This window comes from Bos grunniens, chromosome 1, assembly GCF_055505025.1.
Source record: "Bos grunniens cultivar Pamir isolate PY7600 chromosome 1, Bosgru_T2T1.0, whole genome shotgun sequence".
NCBI classification, from domain to species: domain Eukaryota; kingdom Metazoa; phylum Chordata; class Mammalia; order Artiodactyla; family Bovidae; genus Bos; species Bos grunniens.
The window spans coordinates 113,899,192-113,916,274 of record NC_141165.1 but is presented as its reverse complement, the minus strand read 5'-3'; the positions used below and the strand labels follow the sequence as shown (position 1 = coordinate 113,916,274).

General features: G+C 38.5%; 1 protein-coding gene across 13 annotated transcripts in view; it reads right to left on the bottom strand.

Moving 5' to 3' along the window:
• The window catches only part of LOC147380100 (uncharacterized), a 699,587-nt gene that overhangs the window by 188,869 nt on the left and 493,635 nt on the right, over positions 1-17,083 (bottom strand). Inside the window, exon 6 of one of the 13 annotated variants that reach the window (XM_086410544.1) lies at positions 7,263-7,791. The exons of 11 other annotated variants lie outside the window; for them this stretch is intronic. The gene's annotated coding sequence lies outside the window, so the exon portion shown is untranslated. Of the gene's footprint in view, positions 1-7,262; positions 7,792-8,378; positions 9,381-17,083 lie in introns of those variants that run through there. One more of the 13 variants, XM_086410535.1, reaches the window with a different exon arrangement.

Sequence of the window (17,083 nt, the reverse complement as noted above, 5' to 3'; positions counted from 1 at the left end):
TAAATAAAGGCATTCTTTTTTGTGTCTTAAAAATTCCTTTTGGCTCCATGCAACTTTGGGTTGCCACCTTTCCAAAGAAAATGAAAGGCCTAGATCATTAGTTTACAAACTTTATGAGTCTCTGAAATTCCTATGGGCTGTTTTTCATGCCTTAGACTCCAAACCCTCATTGCAGGACTGGGGCAGTGCCGGCTGCTGGTGGAGCAGACACAAAACAAACATATCTCCAACGGTCATGTTATTTTTCTTTCAAAGAACCCTTAGGGGTATTGTTAGTCTGAAGAGAAAGATAGGAAGGAAGACTAGATCTATGCCCTTCAAATGTACAGGGCCCCAAACCAGAGACAATCCCAGGATGGTGGACAACAGAGGTGAGCTGACCAGCAAAATGACCTTTAGATGAAGCGGATAGCAAGCACAGATGGCAATGCACAGAGTAAGTCTACATGCCACCTGCCCCAGACGGCATCTCAGGGCACTGTGAAACCACTCCTCCAGACCCAGAGATCAGTTTTGCAAGTTCCTTTCCTGGTCCCCAGGAACATGCAACAAAGGAGTCTTCCTTTGGAGTATCTTTTCACCTGGACCAGGAGAAAATCTGTGCACCCGTGGCAGGCTCTGGGAATACTGCAAGCCACTAAAACTGATAGATAGCTCACAGGAATTCTGCAGTTTAAAGAAGTGTTTGAAAAGCCCTATTCTAGATTAGTGTTCTATGTAGTTTCAAAAATTTTGAAACTTGAAAAGGTCCTTTGAAATCTCTGCCAACTCCTTTCTTGCACAAATGTAGACAACCTAAATAGGTAGAGTGCCTGGCTTGTGCTTGGATAGCTACTTAAAAACAAGTAGGCAATTAGGCGGGGAACATGAGAAGAATATGAAGTCAAATACATTAATAGATAGGAGTTTGGTTGTTATATATCTCTGTGAACTAAATTTAAAATCTATATAGACGGATATGTACACATCTATCACAAAGATGGGCTCGATAAAGGACAGAAATGGTATGGACATAACAGAAGCAGAAGATATTAAGAAGAGGTGGCAAGAATACACAGAAGAACTGCACAAAAAAGATCTTCACAACCAAGATAATCATGATGGTGTGATCACTCACCTAGAGACAGACATACTGGAATGTGAAGTCAAGTGGGCCTTAGAAAGCATCACTACGAACAAAGCTAGTAGAGGTGATGGAATTCCAGTTGAGCTATTCCAAATCCTGAAAGATGATGCTGTAAAAGTGCTGCACTCAATATGCCAGCAAATTTGGAAAACTCAGCAGTGGCCAGAGGACTGGAAAAGGTCAGTTTTCATTCCAATCCCAAAGAAAGGCAATGCCAAAGAATGCTCAAACTACCGCACAATTGCACTCATCTCATACGCTAGTAAAGTAATGCTCAAAATTCTCCAAGACAGGCTTCAGCAATATGTGAACTGTGAAATTCCTGATGTTCAAGCTGGTTTTAGGAAAGGCAGAAGAACCAGAGATCAAATTACCAACATCTGCTGGATCATTGAAAAAACAAGAGAGTTCCAGAAAAACATCTATTTCTGCTTGACTGACTATGCCAAAGCCTTTGACTGTGTGGATCACAATAAACTGTGGGAAATTCTGAAAGAGATGGGAATACCAGACCACCTGACCTGCCTCTTGAGAAACCTATATGTAGGTCAGGAAGCAACAGTTAGAACTGGACATGGAACAACAGGACTGGTTCCAAATAGGACAAGGAGTATGTCAAGGCTGTATATTGTCACCCTGCTTATTTAACTTATATGCAGAGTACATCATGAGAAATGCTGGGCTGGAAGAAGCACAAGCTGGAATCAAGATTGCTGGGAGAAACATCAATAACCTCAGATATGCAGATGACACCACCCTTATGGCAGAAAGTGAAGAGGAACTAAAGAGCCTCTTGATGAAAGTGAAAGAGGCGAGTGAAAAAGTTGGCTTAAAGCTCAACATTCAGAAAACAAAGATCATGGCATCTGGTCCCATCACTTCATGGGAAATAGATGGGGAAACAGTGGAAACAGTGTCAGACTTTATTTTGGGGGGCTCCAAAATCACTGCAGATGGTGATGGCAGCCATGAAATTAAAAGATGCTTACTCCTTGGAAGGAAAGTTATGACCAACCTAGATAGCATATTGAAAAGCAGAGATATTACTTTGCCAACAAAGGTCCATCTAGTCAAGGCTATGGTTTTTCCTGTGGTCACGTATGGATGTGAGAGTTGGACTGTGAAGAAAGCTGAGCGCAAAAGAATTGATGCTTTTGAACTGTGGTGTTGGAGAAGACTCTTGAGAGTCCCTTGGACTACAAGGAGATCCAACTAGTCCATTCTAAAGGAGATCAGTCCTGGGTGTTCATTGGAAGGACTGATGCTAAAGCTGAAACTCCAGTACTTTGGCCACCTCATGCGAAGAGTTGACTCACTGGAAAAGACTCTGATGCTGGGAGGCATTGAGGGCAGGAGAAGGGGACGACAGAGGATGAGATGGCTGGATGGCATCACTGACTCAATGGACATGAGTTTGAGTGAACTCCAGGAGTTGGTGATGGACAGGGAGGCCTGGCGTGCTGTGATTCATCAGGTTGCAAGGAGTCAGATATGACTGAGTGACTAAACTGAACTGAACTGATCCTATAGATAGATAGATACACATGTAAGTATGTATAGTATAGATAGAGATATAAAAAAGAAATCTAAAAACCATACAGACTACTGTAAATTTTTTATGATGAACTAGTGGTTGGATGTCAGTCACTCATTCATCAAAGCACTTCATGCAATAATAACTTCTTGAGTATTGAAACAAATGTTATATGCTGCAACTTTTTGGGAGATAAAATCTTTCAAACTCTTAGTCTATATATTTTGGGATATACCTCAGGAGATTACATAATTCAGATTTAGGAGTTAAAACAAGTATAACATCACAACTGCTTAGATCAATAGTGTTTTTTTTTTTAATCATAGCATATCTTTATTTAAACAAGTCCCTAAAATGACATATTTAGACTGTTTCCAAATTTCTTATTACAAATAAGTAATGTGAATACTAAAATCAAATTGATTACATTCTTTTTTTTTTGCATTGATTGATTTTATTTTTAAACTTTACATAATTGTATTAGTTTTGCCAAATATCAAAATGAATCCGCCACAGGTATACATGTGTTCCCCATCCTGAACCCTCCTCCCTCCTCCCTCCCCATACCATCCCTCTGGGTCGTCCCAGTGCACTAGCCCCAAGCATCCAGTATCGTGCATCGAACCTGGACTGGCAACTCGTTTCTTACATGATATTTTACATGTTTCAATGTCATTCTCCCAAATCTTCCCACCCTCTCCCTCTCCCACAGAGTCCATAAGACTGTTCTATACATCAGTGTCTCATTTTGCTGTCTCGTACACCGGGTTATTGTTACCATCTTTCTAAATTCCATATATATGCATTAGTATACTGTATTGATGTTTTTCCTTCTGGCTTACTTCACTCTGTATAATAGGCTCCAGTTTCATCCACCTCATTAGAATTGATTCAAATGTATTCTTTTTAATGGCTGAGTAATACTCCATTGTGTATATGTACCACTGCTTTCTTATCCATTCATCTGCTGATGGACATCTAGGTTGCTTCCATGTCCTGGCTATTATAAATAGTGCTGCAATGAACATTGGGGTACATGTGTCTCTCTCCCTTCTGGTTTCCTCAGTGTGTATGCCCAGCAGTGGGATTGCTGGGTCATAAGGCAGTTCTATTTCCAGTTTTTTAAGGAATCTCCACACTGTTCTCCATAGTGGCTGTACTAGTTTGCATTCCCACCAACAGTGTAAGAGGGTTCCCTTTTCTCCACACCCTCTCCAGCATTTATTATTTGTAGACTTTTGGATCGCAGCCATTCTGACTGGTGTGAAATGGTACCTCATAGTGGTCTTGATTTGCATTTCTCTGATAATGAGTGATGTTGAGCATCTTTTCATGTGTTTGTTAGCCATCTGTATGTCTTCTTTGGAGAAATGTCTATTTAGTTCTTTGGCCCATTTTTTGATTGGGTCATTGATTTTTCTGGAGTGGAGCTGTAGGAGTTGCTTGTATATTTTTGAGATTAGTTGTTTGTCAGTTGCTTCATTTGCTATTATTTTCTCCCATTCTGAAGGCTGTCTTTTCACCTTGCTAATAGTTTCCTTTGATGTGCAGAAGCTTTTAAGGTTAATTAGGTCCCATTTGTTTATTTTTGCTTTTATTTCCAATATTCTGGGAGGTGGGTCATAGAGGATCCTGCTGTGATGTATGTCGGAGAGTGTTTTGCCTATGTTCTTCTCTAGGAGTTTTATAGTTTCTGGTCTTACGTTGAGATCTTTAATCCATTTTGAGTTTATTTTTGTGTATGGTGTTAGAAAGTGTTCTAGTTTCATTCTTTTACAAGTGGTTGACCAGATTTCCCAGCACCACTTGTTAAAGAGATTGTCTTTAATCCATTGTATATTCTTGCCTCCTTTGTCAAAGATAAGGTGTCCATATGTGCGTGGATTTATCTCTGGGCTTTCTGTTTTGTTCCATTGATCTATATTTCTGTCTTTGTGCCAGTACCATACTGTCTTGATAACTGTGGCTTTGTAGTAGAGCCTGAAGTCAGGTAGGTTGATTCCTCCAGTTCCATTCTTCTTTCTCAAGATCGCTTTGGCTATTCGAGGTTTTTTGTATTTCCATACAAATTGTGAAATTATTTGTTCTAGCTCTGTGAAGAATACTGTTGGTAGCTTGATAGGGATTGCATTGAATCTATAAATTGCTTTGGGTAGTATACTCATTTTCACTATATTGATTCTTCCAATCCATGAACATGGTATATTTCTCCATCTATTAGTGTCCTCTTTGATTTCTTTCACCAGTGTTTTATAGTTTTCTATATATAGGTCTTTAGTTTCTTTAGGTAGATATATTCCTAAGTATTTTATTCTTTCCGTTGCAATGGTGAATGGAATTGTTTCCTTAATTTCTCTTTCTGTTTTCCCATTATTAGTGTATAGGAATGCAAGGGATTTCTGTGTGTTGATTTTATATCCTGCAACTTTACTATAGTCATTGATTAGCTCTAGTAATTTTCTGGTGGACTCTTTAGGGTTTTCTATGTAGAGGATCATGTCATCTGCAAATAGTGAGAGTTTTACTTCTTCTTTTCCAATTTGGATTCCTTTTATTTCTTTTTCTGCTCTGATTGCTGTGGCCAAAACTTCCAAAACTATGTTGAATAGTAATGGTGAAAGTGGGCACCCTTGTCTTGTTCCTGACTTTAGAGGAAATGCTTTCAATTTTTCACCATTGAGGATAATGTTTGCTGTGGGTTTGTCATATATAGCTTTTATTATGTTGAGGTATGTTCCTTCTATTCCTGCTTTCTGGAGAGTTTTTATCATAAATGGATGTTGAATTTTGTCAAAGGCTTTCTCTGCATCTTTTGAGATAATCATATGGTTTTTATTTTTCAATTTGTTAATGTGGTGTATTACATTGATTGATTTGCGGATATTGAAAAATCCTTGCATCCCTGGGATAAAGCCCACTTGGTCATGGTGTATGATCTTTTTAATGTGTTGTTGGATTCTGATTGCTAGAATTTTGTTAAGGATTTTTGCATCTATGTTCATCAGTGATATTGGCCTGTAGTTTTCTTTTTTTGTGGGATCTTTGTCAGGTTTTGGTATTAGGGTGATGGTGGCCTCGTAGAATGAGTTTGGAAGTTTACCTTCCTCTGCAATTTTCTGGAAGAGTTTGAGCAGGATAGGTGTTAGCTCTTCTCTAAATTTTTGGTAGAATTCAGCTGTGAAGCCGTCTGGACCTGGGCTTTTGTTTGCTGGAAGATTTTTGATTACAGTTTCAATTTCCGTGCTTGTGATGGGTCTGTTAAGATTTTCGATTTCTTCCTGGTCAAGTTTTGGAAAGTTGTACTTTTCTAAGAATTTGTCCATTTCTTCCACGTTGTCCATTTTATTGGCATATAATTGTTGATAGTAGTCTCTTATGATCCTTTGTATTTCTGTGTTTGTTGTGATCTCTCCATTTTCGTTTCTAATTTTGTTGATTTGATTTTTCTCCCTTTGTTTCTTGATGAGTCTGGCTAATGGTTTGTCAATTTTATTTATCCTTTCAAAGAACCAGCTTTTGGTTTTGTTGATTTTTGCTATGGTCTCTTTTGTTTCTTTTGCATTTATTTCTGCTCTAATTTTTAAGATTTCTTTCCTTCTACTAACCCTGGGGTTCTTCATTTCTTCCTTTTCTAGTTGCTTTAGGTGTAAAGTTAGGTTATTTATTTGACTTTTTTCTTGTTTCTTGAGGTGTGCCTGTATTGCTATGAACTTTCCCCTTAGGACTGCTTTTACCGTGTCCCACAGGTTTTGGGTTGTTGTGTTTTCATTTTCATTCGTTTCTATGCAAATTTTGATTTCTTTTTTGATTTCTTCTGTGATTTGTTGATTATTCAGCAGCGTGTTGTTCAGCCTCCATATGTTGGTATTTTTAATAGTTTTTCTCCTGTAATTGAGATCTAATCTTACTGCATTGTGGTCAGAAAAGATGCTTGGAATGATTTCTATTTTTTTGAATTTACCAAGGCTAGCTTTATGGCCCAGGATGTGATCTATCCTGGAGAAGGTTCCATGTGCACTTGAGAGAAAGGTGAAATTCATTGTTTTGGGATGAAATGTCCTATAGATATCAATTAGGTCTAACTGGTCTATTGTATCGTTTAAAGTTTGTGTTTCCTTGTTAATTTTCTGTTTAGTTGATCTATCCACAGGTGTGAGTGGGGTATTAAAGTCTCCCACTATTATTGTGTTATTGTTAATTTCTCCTTTCATACTTGTTAGCATTTGTCTTACATACTGCAGTGCTCCCATGTTGGGTACATATATATTTATAATTGTTATATCTTCTTCTTGGATTGATCCTTTGATCATTATGTAGTGACCTTCTTTGTCTCTTTTCACAGCCTTTGTGTTAAAGTCTATTTTATCTGATATGAATATTGCTACTCCTGCTTTCTTTTGGTCCCTATTTGCATGGAAAATCTTTTTCCAGTCCTTCACTTTCAGTCTGTATGTGTCCCCTGTTTTGAGGTGGGTCTCTTGTAGACAACATATGTAGGGGTCTTGTTTTTGTATCCATTCAGCCAGTCTTTGTCTTTTGGTTGGGGCATTCAACCCATTTACGTTTAAGGTAATTACTGATAAGTATGATCCCGTTGCCATTTACTTTATTGTTTTGGGTTCGAGTTTATACACCGTTTTTGTGTTTCCTGTCTAGAGAATATCCTTTAGTATTTGTTGGAGAGCTGGTTTGGTGGTACAGAATTCTCTCAGCTTTTGCTTGTCTGAAAAGCTTTTGATTTCTCCTTCATACTTGAATGAGATCCTTGCTGGGTACAATAATCTGGGCTGTAGGTTATTTTCTTTCATCACTTTAAGTACGTCTTGCCATTCCCTCCTGGCTTGAAGAGGTTCTATTGAAAGATCAGCTGTTATCCTTATGAGAATTCCCTTGTGTGTTATTTGTTGTTTTTCCCTTGCTGCTTTTAATATTTGTTCTTTGTGTTTGATCTTTGTTAATTTGATTAATATGTGTCTTGGGGTGTTTCTCCTTGGGTTTATCCTGTTTGGGACTCTCTGGGTTTCTTGGACTTGGGTGATTATTTCCTTCCCCATTTTAGGGAAGTTTTCAACCATTGTCTCCTCAAGTATTTTCTCATGGTCTTTCTTTTTGTCTTCTTCTTCTGGAACCCCTATGATTCGAATATTGTAGCGTTTAATATTGTCCTGGAGGTCTCTGAGATTGTCCTTATTTCTTTTAATTGAAATCTTAAGCCAGTCAAGCAGGAATTGCCTGGTTAACAGGAGTTAGGTCATCTGACCAATAGATCCCTGCTGCTGCTGCTGCTGCTGCTGCTAAGTCGTTTCAGTCGTGTCCGACTCTGCGCGACCCCAGAGACAGCAGCCCACCAGGCTCTCCCGTCCCTGGGATTCTCCAGGCAAGAACACTGGAGTGGGTTGCCATTTCCTTCTCCAATGCATGAAAGTGAAAAGTGAAAGTGAAGTCGCTCAGTCGTGTCTGACTCTTCTCGACCCCATGGACTGCGCCTACCAGGCTCCTCTGTCCATGGGATTTTCCAGGCAAAAGTACTGGAGTGGGGTGCCATCACCTTCTCCGAATAGATCCCTGCCACCCTCTAAATGCAAGTGACCTTGCAGTAAACAACCTGCTTTTTTTTTTTTTTTTTTTGCCTAGTTTTAACTTCCTTGTTCCTATTCCTTTTGGGCTAAAAAAAAAAAGTCTTCCATTTTGCACAGCTCCTCAGAATTCCTTTCTATCTTCTAGACTGAATGCTGATCAATTAGAATTGATTTTTGCACACTTTAAATCAGCATGTTTAATATGCCTTAGTTTATCTTTGAACAGTTTTTTCCAGTTTGCTTAAACATCCTACCACATACCTCATTAAAAATAACCAGATTTGCTTATATAGACACACTATATTTATTTTTCATAAATTTATCTACATATTAATGAACTAATAGGCTTAAATTTAAATTAGATTATTAGCAAGGTAAATTAAAAATAAAAAAGTGAAATATTTTACATTATTTTATTTACCAACAATATGAAAGTGTTTTGCTTTCATTTAATGGTTTTTTTTGTTTAAAGCAAATATTCTTTCTTATTTTAAAACCTTAATTGAATGTGTTATGCTTTCAGTTCAGTTCAGTTGCTCAGTGGTGTCCGACTCTTTGCAACCCCATGAATTGCAGCACGCCAGGCCTCCCTGTCCATCACCAACTCCCGGAGTTCACTCAGACTCACGTCCATCGAGTCAGTGATGCCATCCAGCCATCTCATCCTCTGCCATCCCCTTTTCCTCCTGCCCCCAATCCCTCCCAGCATCAGAGCCTTTTCCAATGAGTCAACTCTTCGCATGAGGTGGCCAAAGTACTGGAGTTTCAGCTTTAGCATCATTCCTTCCAAAGAAATCCCAGGGCTGATCTCCTTCAGAATGGACTGGTTGGATCTCTTTGCAGTCCAAGGGACTCTCAAGAGTCTTCTCCAACACCACAGTTCAAAAGCATCAATTCTTCGGCGCTCAGCCTTTAGTGATTCAAAAATCTGATTTAGGTTTAGCTTGTTCTACATTTGGGGCCAATAGCTGCTTTATTTTTAAAAAGACTGCTAAAAATAATGCATAGGTCCAAAGGGAAAAAACATTTCATTGGTTGTATTTAAACCTTAAGATTCATTTTTCAGTTTCATCCAACTAAATGGTCTCTGACAAATTTCAGTTAGTGAAGTCTTACATTCTCTAATGTCAATCCATTGTTCCTAAAAATAACAAGAACTTAGTTTATTTTTATATTTTTAGAACATTATTTCAAAATATACTAGAATCTTTCATTTGGAAAATGTTTTGACTGAAGTATTCTAATTTCAAGATCATTATTTGAGTAGATAACACTTTTGATAGGTATCAATTTTGCCAACAAGTAACATAATAATAGGAATATTATCCCTCAACCCAATTCTCTTTATATAAGAGGTTTTTTTTTTTTTTTTTTTTTTTTTAAGTTATTTCTCACTTGTTGGTAAAATGTCACCTTTATCTTGAAGGGTCAGATTAATGGTACTTATTTTTAAGAAAATATTCACTAGGTAGCATATTACCAACAATAACTTGTTATCTTATCAAAGGTCAACTTTGAAATACAGGTTGCTTGCTAAAAGTGTTTAGCTTATCTTTGAATTCAACAATGTTTTTGCAGGTTGAGTGGGGACACTAGTCTGAAAACTCTGAATTAAATAGCCTTGTTAAGTATCAGCAAAATTGAATTTCCGTTTTTTTCCTCAGCCAGTGAATTAGGCTGCACATTCCCTTAGGTGCATAAAGCCACTAAAGCTTCTACTAATGGGCTAATTATTTACTGATGCTGTCTCTTGGACTCAAATCCATTCTTCTATACTCTGCTAATTCTCCAGATTACTTTGCTACCTGGCTTCCCCTTAGGTCCTGCCAAAGAGACAAAACAGAGTCAAACTGGAATGTAGGAAGAGGATAGAACTTTGTTCTTTTTTTCTATTAACATTATCCTAGCAATAGCAATTCACCCAGGCAGCAGCAGTTGAGCCCAGGAGAGGTAATTCACTTGCTTCTAGTTCTTTTAGCACTCCCAGAGCCAGCCTCTGTATGCCCCTCTAAGGTCCCAGTAGGAGTCAGCTAAGATTCCTTTCCTAAAGATCTGAGCACAAAATCTTCAGGGGAGTCCTCTGAGTTTCTAGGATCTGGTAGTCCTAATACTCCCGTTCTCTAGTATTTGCTTCCTTAAGTTAATTCTGGGTTAAAAAAAAAAAATTCTTTTCTTCTTTCACTCTTTTCATCTGAGTAACCAATTCTCTCAGAGAAGGCAATGGCACCCTCACTTCAGTACTCTTGCCTGGAAAATTCCATGGACGGAGGAGCCTGGTAGGCTGCGGTCCACGGGGTCGCTAAGAGTCGGATATGACTGAGCGACTTCACTTTCACTTTTCACTTTCATGCATTGGAGGAGGAAATGGCAACCCACTTCAGTGTTCTTGCCTGGAGAATCCCAGGGATGGCGGAGCCTGGTGGGCTGCCATCTATGGGGTCGCACAGAGTCAGACACGACTGAAGTGACTTAGCAGCAGCAGCAACAAATTCTCTATATTAAATTCCTTTTCTTGAAATAACTTTTTCTTGTTTTTTGATTATACCTTAAGTGACACAATTGATTTAGACCAGAAGAAACCTTAGAAGTCTCCATTTCATTAAAAACAGGGACAAAATGACTAGATATATTAAAAATCTAAATGCAAAAAGCAAAACTTAGCAGTTTTTAAGAAAATGTAGGGTTATACCATTATGATCTCAGTTAGAAAAGAATTTTTAAAGACAACATAAAATTTACAAGCCATAAATTTAAAAAGTGATATATTTGACTACATTCAAGAATAAAATGCCTGTGTCACAAAGGATACCATAAATAAAAGCCAACTATTAGTTTGGGAAAAGATAATTATAGTATATATAACTGCTAAAGCATTGACGTCCAGACTATTAAAAAAAATTCTAAACACCAACAAAAAACAAACAATCCAATGAAAAAATACATAAATAACTTAAACTATTAATTTTAAAGAAAGAAAGAAAGTGAAGTCGCCCAGTCGTGTCCGACTCTTTGTGACCCCGTGGACTGTAGCCCACCAGGCTCCTCCATCCATAGGATTCTCCAGGCAAGAATACTGGAGTGGGTTGCCATTTCCTTCTCCAGGGGATCTTCCCAACCCAGGGATCAAACCCAGGTCTCCTGCATTGCAGGCAGACACTTTAAACTCTGAGCCACCAGGGAAGGTGGCTTCTCTTTAATTTTAAAGAGAAGACTAAATGGCTAACAAATACACTGAAAGCTTCTCAACCTCATTTGTAAACATAGAAATGCAAATAAAAGCAACAGATACCACTGTGTCATAAAGGTAAAAATTGAAAATCTGAAAATGGCAAAACTCGAAAGTTCAAAATGGCAATCATGTTGGGAAAGATATGCTCCTATATACTGCTGCAGAGGCATGAACTGTTTCATGTTCTTTGGAGAACAATTTGGAAATATAATGTAATATAGGTGAAGATGTACATAGTCTATGGACATGACCCAACAATTCCACTTATACAGTAACTCACCAAGGGACCTGAGCTAGGATGTTTGTTGCCACATTTTTAGTAATAGCAAAAATAGTATTTGTAAATATGCATACCTTGGAACCATTCAGGGATTTAAAATATTAAAGAAAATCTGTATTTCCCAACATTGAAAGAAAAAGATGCTTTTTCCTGAAAGCAATAAAAATATAATCAATATGGCTTATTAAAGAGAAATGCATTTGCTTATGTAAAAAGATTCATATTAAAAAAAAAAAAAACAGCCTGAAGACTGGTTAATACAGTTTCTGTTTTACCCCTGTTTCTGCTCTGCCATTATCCTTATATAGACATATCAGCTTCCTCAAAGTAGCAAGATGGTTGTGCAGTTCACACTCAGGCGTGGTAGCATCCAGCACGAGATGAAGCTATTCACTTCTGTGCTTTCAAGAACAAGCAATCTTTCCTAGACACTTCCCAGCCATATTTTGCTTACTTCATTTCCTAGAATTATGTCACATTGCCCTGCATAGTCCATTCACTGGGAAGGATAAGATTACCATGATGGCTTATACTAATTGGCGTCTGTTCTTGACATTGTGAAAGGTTCTCTTTTCCTAAGGAATGGAAGCCTCAACAAAACTGGGGCTTTGTCGAGGAATAGGGAGGGAATAGTTAATAGGCAGGCAATCACCAATTTTTAAAAATGTAAGATATAGAAGGAGATGCATAGTTTTATGTCTTTGTGAATCTTTTTAATGTTCTAAATCATACTAGATATTGCATAAAGATATAAACGCCTATAGTGAACAGTCAAAAACAAAGGCAGATACTCTATATGATGGTTATTGGGCTGTCCCATAGTACAACTGGAGTTCTGTGGTTCAGTTTGGGCCCCTTAGCAGTGTGCCAGATTCTGTGACCTCGAGGTTTTCTGTAGGAAGAGAGGGAGGGGAGTGATACAGGAGGGGAGCATCATCCTTAGCTGCACATTTTCTTTCTATTATTAAAGAAACAAATTTGGCAATATGTTAACATTTAAATCTCGGAGGTAAAATAAAATCCATCATTTTAAATATCAAATAGTTTTGTTCCCAAAGTCCAGGGTTCTCTATGTTGTGTTCAAATTCCTGTGTGTTGATTATCTGTCTTTTTGGGCAAAAAAGGAAAACAGTATTTCAAAGTTCAAAATTGGTACATTTTAACCCGAAGCAAATATATTTACTTTGGCAGAACTGTGCAAGATTTATGAATGATGATTAAAATGATCAAAATGTTAGCATTTCATTGTTATAGTTCCAAAAGGCCATTCTCCAACATGAATTCCCAGACAAATGTGAATGTGGCTTTTGGCTTTTTTTTTTTTTTGCTAGTTTGTTTTGGGTTACTCATTCATGTAAATCGCTGGGGAACAGGTAAGCCTCTGTTTCCTTCCTAAACTAACCCTTGCTTCTGTCCACACCCTGAAGGGTTGTACGTGGGCAGGACCCCTGCCTAAGCCCTGTGAAATATATTCCAGTTGATCATAAGCATAGAACCTGGATTTCCTTTCCTTTTTTCTCTGGTCATTTGCATTTGCATACATTTTGACTTCTCATGAAATTGTCAGGGAGGTCACCTTGCCATTCCTTAGTTCCCCATTCTGCCCTCACTCCTACAGTATAATGGGGTTCTATGTCAATTAGTAAGAACAGGGGTTCACATAGCCTCTTGCCCATGAACATTTTTCTGGGGATTGGTAGGAACAGAACAAGAACAGAAGAAGAAGAAACAGACCTTATATTTTGGCCATTAAAGCCTCACAATGTTTGCAAAGTGGCACATGCTTTAATGAGGGCCTTCTGTCTGATTATTTTTTGTCATTGATATTCAGGAAGTCCAATCAAAAATATTTCCAAACAACTGCAACTAGACTGGTAATCTTCATTTTGCATTCCAGAGCAATGGCGCCCAAGTGCCCCTTAACCATTGGAAACGCTGGCTGGAGAGAGTTGACACAGATCCTGGAAGCCACAGCCTCCCTTAGGCTTCTCATTTCACTACTGGCTCATCAATGCATTGGCCAGAAGTAGACCCTGCATTGGATCCTGTGCTGGAAGTCCAGACTTGGTGTGATTTGAAGTGGGGTGGGGGAGCAGTTCCCACCCACTCTCACTGTATCCATTTTTATTTCCCAAAGAATAAGGAAGGGCTATTTCAACACACTTGATCTCAAACTATCAGCAGACAGACCTCATTATAAAAAGTGCTGGCACCATCTCTGATGTCTAAATATCAGATTAAACGAAAAGTCAGTTCTGACTCCTAACATGGCTCTTCCTCAATTGGTCTTACTATAAAATGAAGGGGTATTTTTTGTTATTTGTGCCCCATGCACTTACAATACTATTAAAACTATTTTTTCTGCTTGCTCATGAAGACTTATCCATCTTTTTCTGAAACTATTTATGAAGGTTATGTTATGAATTTGCATCATTAACCTTTAGACAGGACTACAGTTTAGTGGTTTTAAAGAGCAATTTAGTGGCGGGTGTAGCTTGAATGGTGCAGAGAGTAGTATTAAAGGTCGTTTTGGAGACAAGTATAATAGCGCTATTTTTCACTTAATTCAAAAGTATCTGAGCAGAGGAATTCTACTGTTGACTCACCTTAAATGAACCTCTTAGCCACAGTCTCAGTTTTCACTGTAGTCAGCATAACATTTTTATGCCTACCTGTCACACCAGCACTTTACAGAGTACCTATAGCAACACTTCCCTGATCACTTTGAATCTGCTCCATTACCAACTAGAATTTTCTTCACATTTCACAAAAAGAGACTATATGGATTTTAAATGTAATTTTCACTTATAGAAACACCCAGAGTGAGCATTCTTTAGCTTTTGTAGTTGAACCTTCCTCCTAGAAGCTCACAGCACTTAATATATAAAATTTCATTTGTGTCAATCCAACTGCTGTAAAATAAGTTGGGGTCAGGTTTTAATTATTTCCTCATGTTCCATGCAGATGATATGCTATTATTTTATAGTAAGTGAAGATTTTGAAGATACTGTCTCAAAGCAGGAGAAAGGAAATAACTGTTTCTTTTCCTGAAAACATGTATCCTCATCAAGCTTTGGCAGGCCTGCATCTGACCTTTTGTTCCTTCTATTATCTAAATACTTATTCGGCTTTAAGAAACCAGCCATGCATGTCTGGAATTATTACTAAATGTAACCTTCAGATTGCAATACCAGTTTATAACTAAGGAAAGAGTAAGCTTGGCCATGTTGAGGTTTAGAAAAATGTCATCTTAGTGAAGCATGGACCACTGTCTGCTTCATCCTCAGCCGGGTGCTTCTGCCTAGAACATCATGGCAGTCTTCAGCCTCACACTGACGTCTTGGCTGACTGTACCCTTTATCAACAAATATCCCAGGTCACACCCGTACAAGTAATAGCAGAAAAGAGAGGAAGGTCTCCCTATAGTCTTGTTCTTTTTGGATCTAATGCAGTGGTTTCCAACCTGAAGGCCCTAGATTTCTAGAAGTCCTTTAGTTGCAAAAATAAAAGCTCAGAGTTATTTATAATAAAATTTGAAGTCTCACATGAATTGCTTTCAAACTGTGGTGCTGGAGAAGACTCCTGAGAATTCCTTTGGACAGCAAGGGATCAAACCACTTTAGGATCAAATCCTAAAGGAAATCAACCCTGAATATTCATCGGAAGGACTGAAGCTGAATCTCCAATACTTTGGCCACCTGATTCGAAGAGCTGACTCATTGGAAAAGGTCTTGATGCTGGGCAAGACTGAGGGCAGGAGCAGAAGCGGGAGGCAGAGGATGAGATGGTTGGATGGCATCACTGACTCACTGGACATGAGTATGAACAAACTCTGGGAGATAGTGAAGGACAGGGAAGCCTGGTGTGCTGCAGTCCATGCAGTTGCGAAGAGTTGGACACAACTAAGTAACTGAACAACAAAAATGACACATGAGTTGCATATTTTCACACCATTGTTGTGGCTTGTAAGAATCTCAGCATAGTATAGTAACACTCTGATATTTCACTAACAGCTCCAGTTGGCTATTCCGGGGTCTTTTAAGGAAACAAATGAATTATTACTTAATACATGTGGTGAGTTTGGTGGAACACAAATCTTTTTCAACTGGAATCTGTGGGGGAAATTATGGTGATGGGAACACCAGTCACTCCTATCTTTAGTTTGAGGTCATAGTCATTCAGTAGAAGAGCCCTTCACTTCACCGAATTTATAAGTTCTTCACCTTATTTAGCTCAATCCCCCAAATCTGGAGATCTAAGTGCTTCTGTGTGCTAAGTACTAAGAGCACAATTAAAGTTCATTAAAAGAAACAAAAGCAGGCTACCTACTCCTTAGAATCATACTTACTCAACAGATACATAGAGACCACCATGCCCAGGCTCTGTGCTGGGCCTTTGGAACATAAGAGTTCTACCCAAGACTGTTCTTGATCACATAGACATTGCAGTATTAGGGACGACAGATATGTATAAAATGATCACATAAAGAGAATTAAAATTACAGACATGGTAAATATTATCAAGGAGAAGCACATGGAAACCCTGACACAGGGATTTGACCTAGCCAGGGGTGTTGTGAAAAGCTTCCCCAAGGAAGATAACTTGAACTGAAACTAGTAGTTGAGTAGTTAACTAGTCAAGATGGGAGGAAGAATCATGCCAGCCAAAGAAATCATTTATGTAAATATTCTGTCTGGAAGATACAAAGTAAGTAAGTAGTAGGGATAAAAGGAAACCAGTTTGGTGGTGAGACTGTTGAAAATATGGGATAGTTAGTGGGAAGTAAGGCTGAAAGTTCAGTTCAGTCGCTCAGTCGTGTCCAACTCTTTGCAACCCCAAGGATGGCAGCACGCCAGGCCTCCCTGTCCATCACCAACTCCTGGAGTTTACTCAAACTCATGTCTATCAAGTTGGTGATGTTATCCAATGATCTCATCCTCTGTCATCCCCTTCTCCTCCTGCCTTCAATCTTTCTCAACATCAGGGTCTTTTCAAAGATGTTAGTTCTTCGCATCAGGTGGCCAAAGTACTGGAGTTTCAGCTTCAGCATCAGTCCTTCCAATAAATATTTAGGACTGATTTCCTTTAGGATTGACTGTTTGGATCTCCTTGCAGTCCAAGGGACTCTCAAAAGTATTCTCAAACACCACAGCTCAAAGGCATAATTCTTTGGCACTTAGCTTTCTTTATACTCCAACTTTCACATCCATACATGACTACTGGAAAAACCATAGCTTTGACTAGACAGACCTTTGTTGGTAAAGTAATGTCTCTGCTTTTTAATATGCAGTCTAGGTTGGTCATAGCTTTTCTTCCAAGGAGCAAGTGTCTTAAT